The sequence below is a fragment of the Taeniopygia guttata genome, chromosome 24 (genome assembly GCF_048771995.1).
Source record: "Taeniopygia guttata chromosome 24, bTaeGut7.mat, whole genome shotgun sequence".
Lineage (NCBI taxonomy): Eukaryota > Metazoa > Chordata > Aves > Passeriformes > Estrildidae > Taeniopygia > Taeniopygia guttata.
In genome coordinates this window covers 6,032,682-6,042,046 of record NC_133049.1, presented here as the reverse complement: position 1 = coordinate 6,042,046, position 9,365 = coordinate 6,032,682, and positions in this window count along the sequence as shown.

Sequence of the window (9,365 nt, the reverse complement as noted above, 5' to 3'; positions counted from 1 at the left end):
CTGGGGAAGCTCCAGCACTCGGAGTCAGCAAGAAGCAGCCCCAGGGCCTCTGGATGTGGGCTTGGAGGTGGATTGGCACTGCCAGCTCTGGGGTGGGACCTGCCTGGTGGTCCAGGCCTGGCACAGTTGTGCTTTCACCTTGATTTTGGGGACAGGTGGCTTTTCCACATCCCTGGCAGCCTCTGCAGCGGGTGCAGCCCTTCCCTGCCTCTCCCAGGGGCTCCTGGTGCTCAGGTGGGAGAATCCAGGGGGTCACACAAGGAGTGCAATTCCCAGGCTCCTTCCCTTCCCAGCTTCCCGGGAATCTGCTCTGGGCACAGGAGCTCAGTGCAGCTCTGCCTGAATCACACCATAACCAAGCCCAAACCCTATTATTAGACTCTGGAAACTGCTGCCTTAGAGACAGGTTTGCTTATAAATACCCACGATTTTCTCTCTGCCTCTCCAAAGCTGGCAAGGAAAAGGGATTTCTGCTTGGCCAGAACCTGCCTGCCCTGCTGTTGGAGCTTCTCCCCACCTCAGCTCGTCCTTCCAGCCCCCCAAATTCCAGCTGTGGGGCAGCAGGGTGGCAAATCCCAGCTGTTTCTGTGCTCCTTCAGCCCTCCCTGCCCCTGCCCTGCCTTCTCTGCAGGCTGTGGTCGGTGCTGGCTGCGATTTTTGGTCCCTGTCCCTCCTTTCCAGCCGGGTTTGACCCCACTCGTGGCCGGGAAAGGCTGTTCCAGTTCTTCCTCGGGCTCCCGGGAGAGGGCACCGTGCTCCAGAGAACCGGGATGAGCTCCAGAGAACCGGGATGAGAACCCCAGGCATGGGCTGAGGAGCCGGGGCTTTTGCTGCAGCTGAAATTTGGGGGTTCAGGAGGGAAGGCGCCGCCCTGAAGGAGATGCTGCTGACTTTTCTCCCTCCTGCAGCCTCAATGACCTGTCCCTGTTTCTGTGACAGCCCTGGGGTTCAGTTTCACGTGTTCCAGGTGGTTTTGCAGGTGTTCAAACCATTTTTCAGGCGTTCCTGGTGGTTTCCATGGCTGGAGAGGGAGAATCTCCCTCCCTTTATGTCCCTGGGCTGTGATGGACAATCCCTGCCTAATTGGGATTATTTGTGGATCTCATTTTCTCCAGAGAGCTGAAATGTATTGACAGATAATCCATTCTGCATGGAGAACTCATGGTTAATTGCTTCCCCTCAGTTGGGCTCCCTGGGCTCTGTCTCACAGTTTGCTAACAAACATTTTCAATCCTGGAAGCCCAAAGGAAAAACTTGTGGGAGCTGCTTGGAAACCCAGGGCTGTGCTTGTCCTTCCCAGCAGTGACAGGCCTGGAGAGTGGGATCATTGAGAAGGATTAGGGGCAATCCTTACTCACTTTTTTGGGCCCAAATAGGTGAGAGTGAGCAGTAATTTGTGAGAGAAATGGGTGGTCTGACTTGCCCACTTTGTGAAACTCAGGAGAACAAGGCAGAACAAACCACAGCACCTTTTTATTTTCCTTTTTTATTTTCCATCATAAAAAACTCGCTGGGATTTTGGCTGCAGTGTGAAAATGGTTTTCAGGCAGGAAGGTATTTTAAATGTTTAAACAAAAGGGAAAGAGAAGAGTTGAGGGAGCTCACCCACAGTGCCAGGGTTAACAGGGCTGCCTCTGAAATGTCACCTGGGGTCTGGTGTGCCTCTGGTGCATGAATGATTTACAGGAACAGCAGCTCAGAGCTGGGCCTGTCAGATGATCCAGAGCTGTGTTCCACCCCCAGAATCTGCTTTTCCCCTCAGCTGCCCCGCAGCCCCCAGGCAGGGCCCTCCTGTTACAGCAGGAGAGGGCTGTGCACGGGCAGGGGGGAACCTGGGCATTTTTTGCAGCTCTGTGTGACCAGGGAACAGCTGGAGCTGTGCCAGGGGAGGTTGAAGTTTGGTATCAGGACAATGTTCTTCCCCCAGAGGGTGTTGGTCACATTCCCCAGGCTGCCAGAGCTCCAGGAGCATTTGGACACCGCTCTCGGGGACACACAGGGTGGGATTTTGCGGTGTCTGTGCCACACCAGCGGCTGGACTCCACAATCCCTCTGGGTCCCTTCCATTCAGGATATCCCATCATCTATTATTCTTGCTGGTGAGTTCACAGATGTGTTTCTGTGGACTCTGCACCTCCCAGAGGGGTGATGAAAACTGTTGATGTGTTTTTGTGCTCTGTTCTTCACGCCCTAAATAGCTCTGGCCAGTTCTGCTCAGCTGGCTGGAGTGCTGATGGTGCTCGGACAGCAAATTCTGCCGAGGGGAGCTGCAGGCAAAAGCTGATTCCTGCAACCTCTGGGGAGGACTCCTTGATAAAAGAGAGCAGGGAGGGTCCAGCATCTCCCCGGGAGGAGCTGGGCTTGGTTTCCTGCTCTGCTGGAGCACTCTGTGTTCCTGGTGCTCCGTTCTGGCTCCAGGGCTGTGCAGAACCCATTTCTATGCCATGGGAATTCCCTGGGAGCTCTTAGCTCCTCTCTGGGGACTGCAGACAACCTCTGGAATTCTTCTGCCCGTCCACAGAACCACTGTGCTGATCAATCATCCAGTACCACCTTCCAGAAATATTTGCTGAGGGATTTCCTCGTGCTTCGTGTTCTTGTGGCTTGGGGAGGGCTCCTCCTCTGGAGCACCAAAAAGGAGGATGAGCTGCCTTTTCCCCCTGAACCAGTCAATATTTACTCTCCCAGGCAAGCTGTTAAATGCTGCTGCTCTCTTGGTGTTGGTGCTTGTTCCTCCTGCCTCGCTGGAATCTCGCCCCAGCGTCTCCCACACTTTGGTTTTTGCAGCATTGGCATGTGGGTGTTCTGGGGACAAGGCTGGGGGAACCTCCCAGGGGCTGCCAGGTCATGTTTGCACCCCCTCCTCTGAGACTGGGGGTGCTCCAGCCCAGCCACCCCAAGGAAGGCTGGAGATGGGGAAAGGGAAGCCACGGGATCATTTATTCAACCCCAAGGTGAAATCTTGAGAGAAAGCAGCAGGATCATTTATTCAACCCCAAGGTGAAATCCTGCTTCCACAAAAATCCAGGGGGGAAGGTAACCAGGATGTGTCCAGCAGTTTTTTTAGGAGTCCTGATAAACAAACTTTGCCAAGAGGATTTTTGGTATGTGCACCACTTGTGTGCAACATTACCTGGAGCTTTGCCACTGCAAATCCTTGGTCTCTTTATTTTCAATTACTGAAACACTTAATTTCCCTATTTCTGCAATTCCTATGATCCCCAAGAATTTTTTTTTTCCAGAGGGGAATGACATTTGCTGCCCTGCCTTTCAGCTCAGCGTTGCCTTTCTGCTTCTCTAACAAGAGGCTTGAAGATCCTCCCTGGCAAAGATCTTCCCTGGCAGACTGTTTGATTTGTTAAAGTTGTTTGGCTCCAGCAGGAAACTTTTCTCCTCCACTGGTAGGGGAAGGCAGCCTGGTCCTTAATTGCTTTCTGCAGCTTGGCCAAGTGAAATCCATCTCTGTGCCCTCAGAGATGGAGCCAAAAAAAAAATAAAAATAAAAATATCCCCAATGGTCCCTTGTGCTGTGGAAATCCTCACTAGGTGAGCCTGGTTCCAAGCCTGTCTCTCCTGGATTTATAACCTCTGGAGGAGGAAGATTTAAAGTTCTGGTGTGCAGGAGGGCTCCACATTGGTTTTGGAGGTGATTTGCACCAGTTTATCTTTGCTAATTCTGCCTCAGAAAGGAGAAATTATTGGTAAAAAAGGTGTTTATTTTACCTGTTGGCACCAGCTGGATTCATCTCTCCTGTTGGGAATTATTTGGTCAATTCATCAATTTTCATCTGGTTGGTTTCTGCTCTGCCCTTTGCACTTTCAGCTATTTTGAGGGATTTATTCAAAACCCCAGTTTCATCATTTCTTACCCCTGGCTGGTGCAGTCAAAAGTAAGGGTGGGGAGTGGGGAGGATAAATCCTGGAATCTGGGTGGGAAACCGTGGAAACTTTTCACTCATTATTTAAACCTTTGCAGGGGAGGAAGAGGAATAAAGCCCCAAAGCCAGGTTGTTGTTTGGCCTTTCCAGTGGGAACAGGAATAGGTTTCATTTCCCTAAACCTCTCAGGTTAAATCCCAGATTGGTCTGAGCTGGAATAACATGATGAGGACATTTCTAACTAAAAGAGGGGAAATTTAGGTTGGATATTGTGAAGAAATCCTGTGAGGGTGTCCAGCTTTCCTGAAGGAAAACTCTTGGTTGCTTCCATCCCTTTGACCCATGGTCATTTTCAAAGCTTGAGTAGAATTTTTCAGGTGCTTCCAGCTTGACTTGGTGTGTGATTAATGAGCAATTACGAGCAGATATAAATAACAGCGGATTGAAGAAGCATGTATGGATGCTATAATTAAAAGCTCTATTACAATATTTATTCCTGTTTAATGATAGATGGCAAAGGTTGCTCTGTAATTCTGTAGGACTTGAGTGATCTTCCCGGGGAGGGAGCAGCTCCTCTGTTTAATTGCAGCAGAGTTTAGGGGGTAAAACCCTGTGGGATCTGAGCTCTCACCTTGCTGGCAGGGCCAGGATTTCATGGTGCTTCCCTTCTGTAGGGACACTGGGTGTCTTCCCAAAAAGAATGCCCCAAAACAGGGCAGAATGGAGCCTTGTCCTCACACTGGTGAGAAAAATCTGATTTTTCCCAGTTACATTTTAACCCCACTCACATGAAAGGTTTGGATATTTTTTTTTTTGGTTATAAAATAGGAATTCTTCATCTTGTTTTAAGAGAAAAAAAACACACTTAATGGAGGATTTGTACCCTGCTGTGTCCAGAATCACCCCCGATGCAGCAAAACTTTGGCCTCGCCTGCCTTGTGCCCAAAACTGAGGGGAGAGGGGCACCCCTGGCACCAAACCCTGGCTGCTGCAGCTGCCTCTGCTCTTAGGAAATGTTTTGGCCATTTCTGTGTGGATACAGCCCAAAATCAGCCCTCACACGCTGCCTTCACCCCAAAACCCACCGTGTGTTCTGCGAAACCCACATCCCCTGTGGGTTTGGGAAGGCCTTTAGTGCCTGCGAGGGAAAAATCTGGATTATTTCCTATTTTCTGCACCAGGCATCACTCAGATGGATCGTTCCCAAAACCTGGGGACGGGTGGTGATAAAAAAGCACTTTTTAGGTGTCACTTTCTCCCTTCCCAGAGCTCTCCCTTGTGCTCAGGCCGTGGCAGCCCCATGCCAGCATTTCCTGCACATTTTGCACATGGCAAGGAGGAGCCAGGTTTATTTTTAGGCAGTTTACAAATAATTCTTTTGGAGAAAAAAAACCCCAAAAACCCCCAAAAAACCAATCAACACTGCAATTGTGGCTTCTAAGAACCGTTGATAGAAAAAAAAAATTAAATCAGCCTTTTTAAAAGCTGGTATTCTGGGACAAATCCCCCAGGGAAAGGGGAAAATGTGGCTGTGTCGTGCCAGGGTTCCAGGCAACGTGTTCAAAATAAACCAGAAATGCCAGGGTTTTGCTTCCACTTTGCTCTTCTTACCCAGCCTCCAGTTCTGAGTCAGGGGTGAGACAGGCACGAGCTGCTTCTGAACCCTTGTTTTTCCTGCTGGTGCTCTGTGTTTATCTTGATTAAATTGTGTAATCAGTGCAGGTCAGGATGGAATTCTTGGGGCTTCTTGGGGCTCAGGGAGCAGAGTGACTTTCCTGATGGGGATTTTGGAAAGCCTTCCCCTAAAATTCCTGTTGTTTTAACTGCTGAAATGAAGTGAATGCCACTCAGAGTATTTGCTTTTCAAGCCCATCCTGCCCTGTGGAATATGCAATGCACCAGTTGTCATAATTGTCAATATTTAGGATAAATTTGGTCAAAGAACTGAGAAACAGCTGCTCTTCATAAAGCTGTGATTATTTCAAATAAACATTAAGGAAAGGTGAAGTGTTTGGGGGCCAGGAGTATCTTTGGAGCAAGAGGTGAAGGGTAAGGGCTGGTTCCAGAAGGAACTCAAGGTTTTGCTTATTTTTAACAGGAGCTTGGCACAGCTGGGATCTGTGTCTGTTGGCCAAGGGTGATTTGGGGCTGGAAATGGGGAAATGTGGTGGCTGTGGTGGGGGGCAATGGGGCAGTGAGGTCTGGGGCCCCTTTTTGTGGGGTTCAGAGCAGGACATGCCCCTCTCAGTGGCTGGTTTGTAACTCAGCCTTTAGGCAATCCCTGCTGGATTTTCAGGGCTTTGTGTGTGTTTTTGTGGTGGTTTTTTGACCTTGGCTGGTGGATCCCTCAGCAGGGCACCAGTTTCCTTTTCCACCAGCACCTGTGAGAGTTCTGGGACCAAAACCGAGGGGAAGGGGAAGGGTTAAAGCCCTTCAGAACCTTTCTGAGCTGAATTACCTGAAATTTGGGATGGCCCAGCCAGATGTGTTGGCATGACAACGGCTCCAAGGAAACGCTGCTGGGAGCGGGGAGCCGCAGCCCTGCCCTGCTGGCAGGCCCTGATTAGTGGGAATAATTAATTATCCCTCCACCAGCCCCTCCGTGCAGGGCTAACGAGGCTCGGCTGGTAATTTGCTGCCTTAATGATGATGTTCTCCCTCTTTGGCTCGCAGGGATGGGGGAGTTTAAAGCCACTTTTTCTGCGGGTTTGTTCCACTCTTCACCCCGCACAGGGTTGGGAGTCCCGGGGAAAGGGAATTCCTGAGCTAAATTGTGCCTGAATTCAGTGTACACAGCTCTGCTGTTGAGCTGGTCTGGAAAATCCAAAAAGAGCCTTAAATTTGTGCCTGAATTCAGTGCCACTGGATTCAGACTAAATCCCCCTGTGCTCGGAGAGCAGCACGCCCAGTTTGATGGGGAAGCTGGGAACTGCTGGGCTCTCATTTTCCACCTCCAGGAGCTTTTCCAAATGGAGGACTGAGCCTTTATAGGTATTTCGAGTTCCTCACCTGCCTTTTCTGGGTGCTGCTGTTTTGTTCTGGTTTGCTGAAGGACAGGACTCAGCTCCTGCAGGGTCCTTTGCCATGAAAAGGAGCTTTTTGTGCAGCTGAAGCTCCTGATTCCCCAGACCAGGAGCTTCTCCAAGTGACCAAGATGCCAATTGTTAATTTTGAACAGAACAGCCTGCCCTGGAATAGGGGAAGGAACAGGAAAATGATGCTTTTTCTCCCTTCTGAGGGGTTTTGCTCTGTATAATCCGTGTATGACACTTGAGCTGAGCTTTCAAAGAGACAGAGAAGCTGAAGGTATTTATTTTTGTAGCAATATATATTCTATACCATTTTGGTGGGGGCTGGTGGTCCTGGAGAACGCTGCCTTGCTCTGCTGAAGCGTTTTCCATGGAAACAGCCCCTGTTCCTCCCAGGTGATTCAGCCCCGGTATAATTTCCCCCATTGACGTCTGCACTGCTCCCTCCCAGCTCTGCTCTCCAGCAGGGAGTTCTGAGCTCCCAGAATGTGCCTGGGCTTGGCAGGGCACTCTCAGCTCTGTCAGTGTCCATTTGGGGGTATTTTGGGAGCAAACCTTCCATTAGCTCCCTGTGTGTGAGTGGTTCTGCTGCTGCTCTGCAAAGCAACCCCACACGGATCCTTATTAAAACACCGCCGCCTTTATCTGCTGATAAGTCACCCCAGCAGGGGCTGTTACATAAAACCACATCATGGCATTTCCCTGGCAGGAAATCACCACATTTAGGGAGCTTTTTGAGCAGAGAGATCTCTCCTGAAAGCCCCATTTTGAAACTCAGGAAACACTGAGTGACAGCTCTGAGGACAAGGGAGTTTTCCTGGGAGGGACGGTGGGTTGGAAACCCTGGGAAAATGGGCAGACAGAATTTAAAAAATAAGATAAAAGGAGGATAAAACCTGCTGTAGCCTTGTGCCCACATTCCTGAGCATGTTGCCATGGGGTGGGTGTGCTCCTTTTGGGGTTGCCTATTCTGGGATTCCCATGGTGTCCCCACGGTGGTCCTGGGGTCAGGGGGAAGTGTGGGGTTCGGATGTGCCTCTTGGGGCTGTCAGGCTTCAGCTTCTCAGTCTTTACCCCCCACCCACTTTATTTCATCCCCAGGTAACTCTTGTCCCCTTTGGGGATCCTAACAGCAGGCACAGATTTTCTGTGGTTATTAAATTATCAGCACTGGATGGAATTCCCTGCTGCTGGAGCTCCAGGTTAAGATTTTTCATCAGGGACCATTTCTTTTAAATTAGAGGATGCTCTTCTTTGGTTTCAGTTTCCACTCAATCTTGTGGTTTTACACTCGGATTAACCTCAAATTTCTTTCTTTGCCTGCGTGTCTGGGCTCTTCCACAATTTACTTTTTGTTCTGCTAATTTTTAACCACTGAGAATCAGGATAACCTGTCCAAAATCAGATTAATATCGGGTTTAGTCCACACAGAGCCTATTCCTTTAGCCTTGCAAACCTCAGTCAGTGGCACTGAGTTAGTCTCTGTACCTCGAGGTGCAAGCAACAGAATCCTCAAAGCACTGGGTGCAGAAACAATTCCCTTATTTCTCCATTCATTTCCCGATTCTTATCCCTTTGAGGGTTTGCCTCAAATTCACAGCTGATGCCCTATGGGAGTCACCCAATTAAAAGGTTTTTTTCATCACATTTCAAATGAGCTCTTTGCCATCTGACCTCCCCTCCAATGCAATATTCCCATCAGAAAAGCACCTGAATCAGCAAAACCCTCTGGTGGCTGAACTTGCAGTTCTTTCCCCACAGTGACCTGCTTGGCCATGTTCCCATCAGGGTCAGGGTTGCAGAATTTGTGCCTCATTTTCCAGTCTTGCACTTTGTCCAGCAGTGGAGGGAGAAAGGGAGGAGAGGAGAATTAATTCCTGCTGTAATTTTATAGTCAATCTGACATATCCCTCAATTTCAGGATTGTCCAAGCCAGCTGAGCTGTGGGCACCGAATTCAGGTACCATTTTAAGGCTCCTCTTGGATTTTCCAAACCAGCACAGCAGCAGAGCTGTGTACACTGAAATGAGACATAGTTTTAAGGCTTTCCTTGGATTTTCCAGACCAGCTCAGCAGAAGAGCTGTGTGTACTGAATTCAGGCACAATTTTAAGGTTCTTTTTGGATTTCCCAATCCTGCTCAGCAGCAGAGCTGTGTACACTGAATTCAGGCACAATTTTAAAAGGTTCTTTTTGGATTTTCCAGACCAGCTCAGCAGCAGAGCTGCGTGCACTGAATTTAGGCACAATTTTAAAAGGTTCTTTTTGGATTTTCCAGGGCCATTCCCTGTGCTGTCACCCTGCTGTGACCCTGTGTGGTGGTGCCCTGCTGCTGATCCCTGTGCCAGGGACTCACCCTGTGAAGGGTTTGTGGTGTTTTTTATCCCTATGTCCTGTTTTTTGGGACAGGTGACTGTCAGTCCCTGTGTGTGCAGGCCCTGTGAGGGGTTTATGTTTTG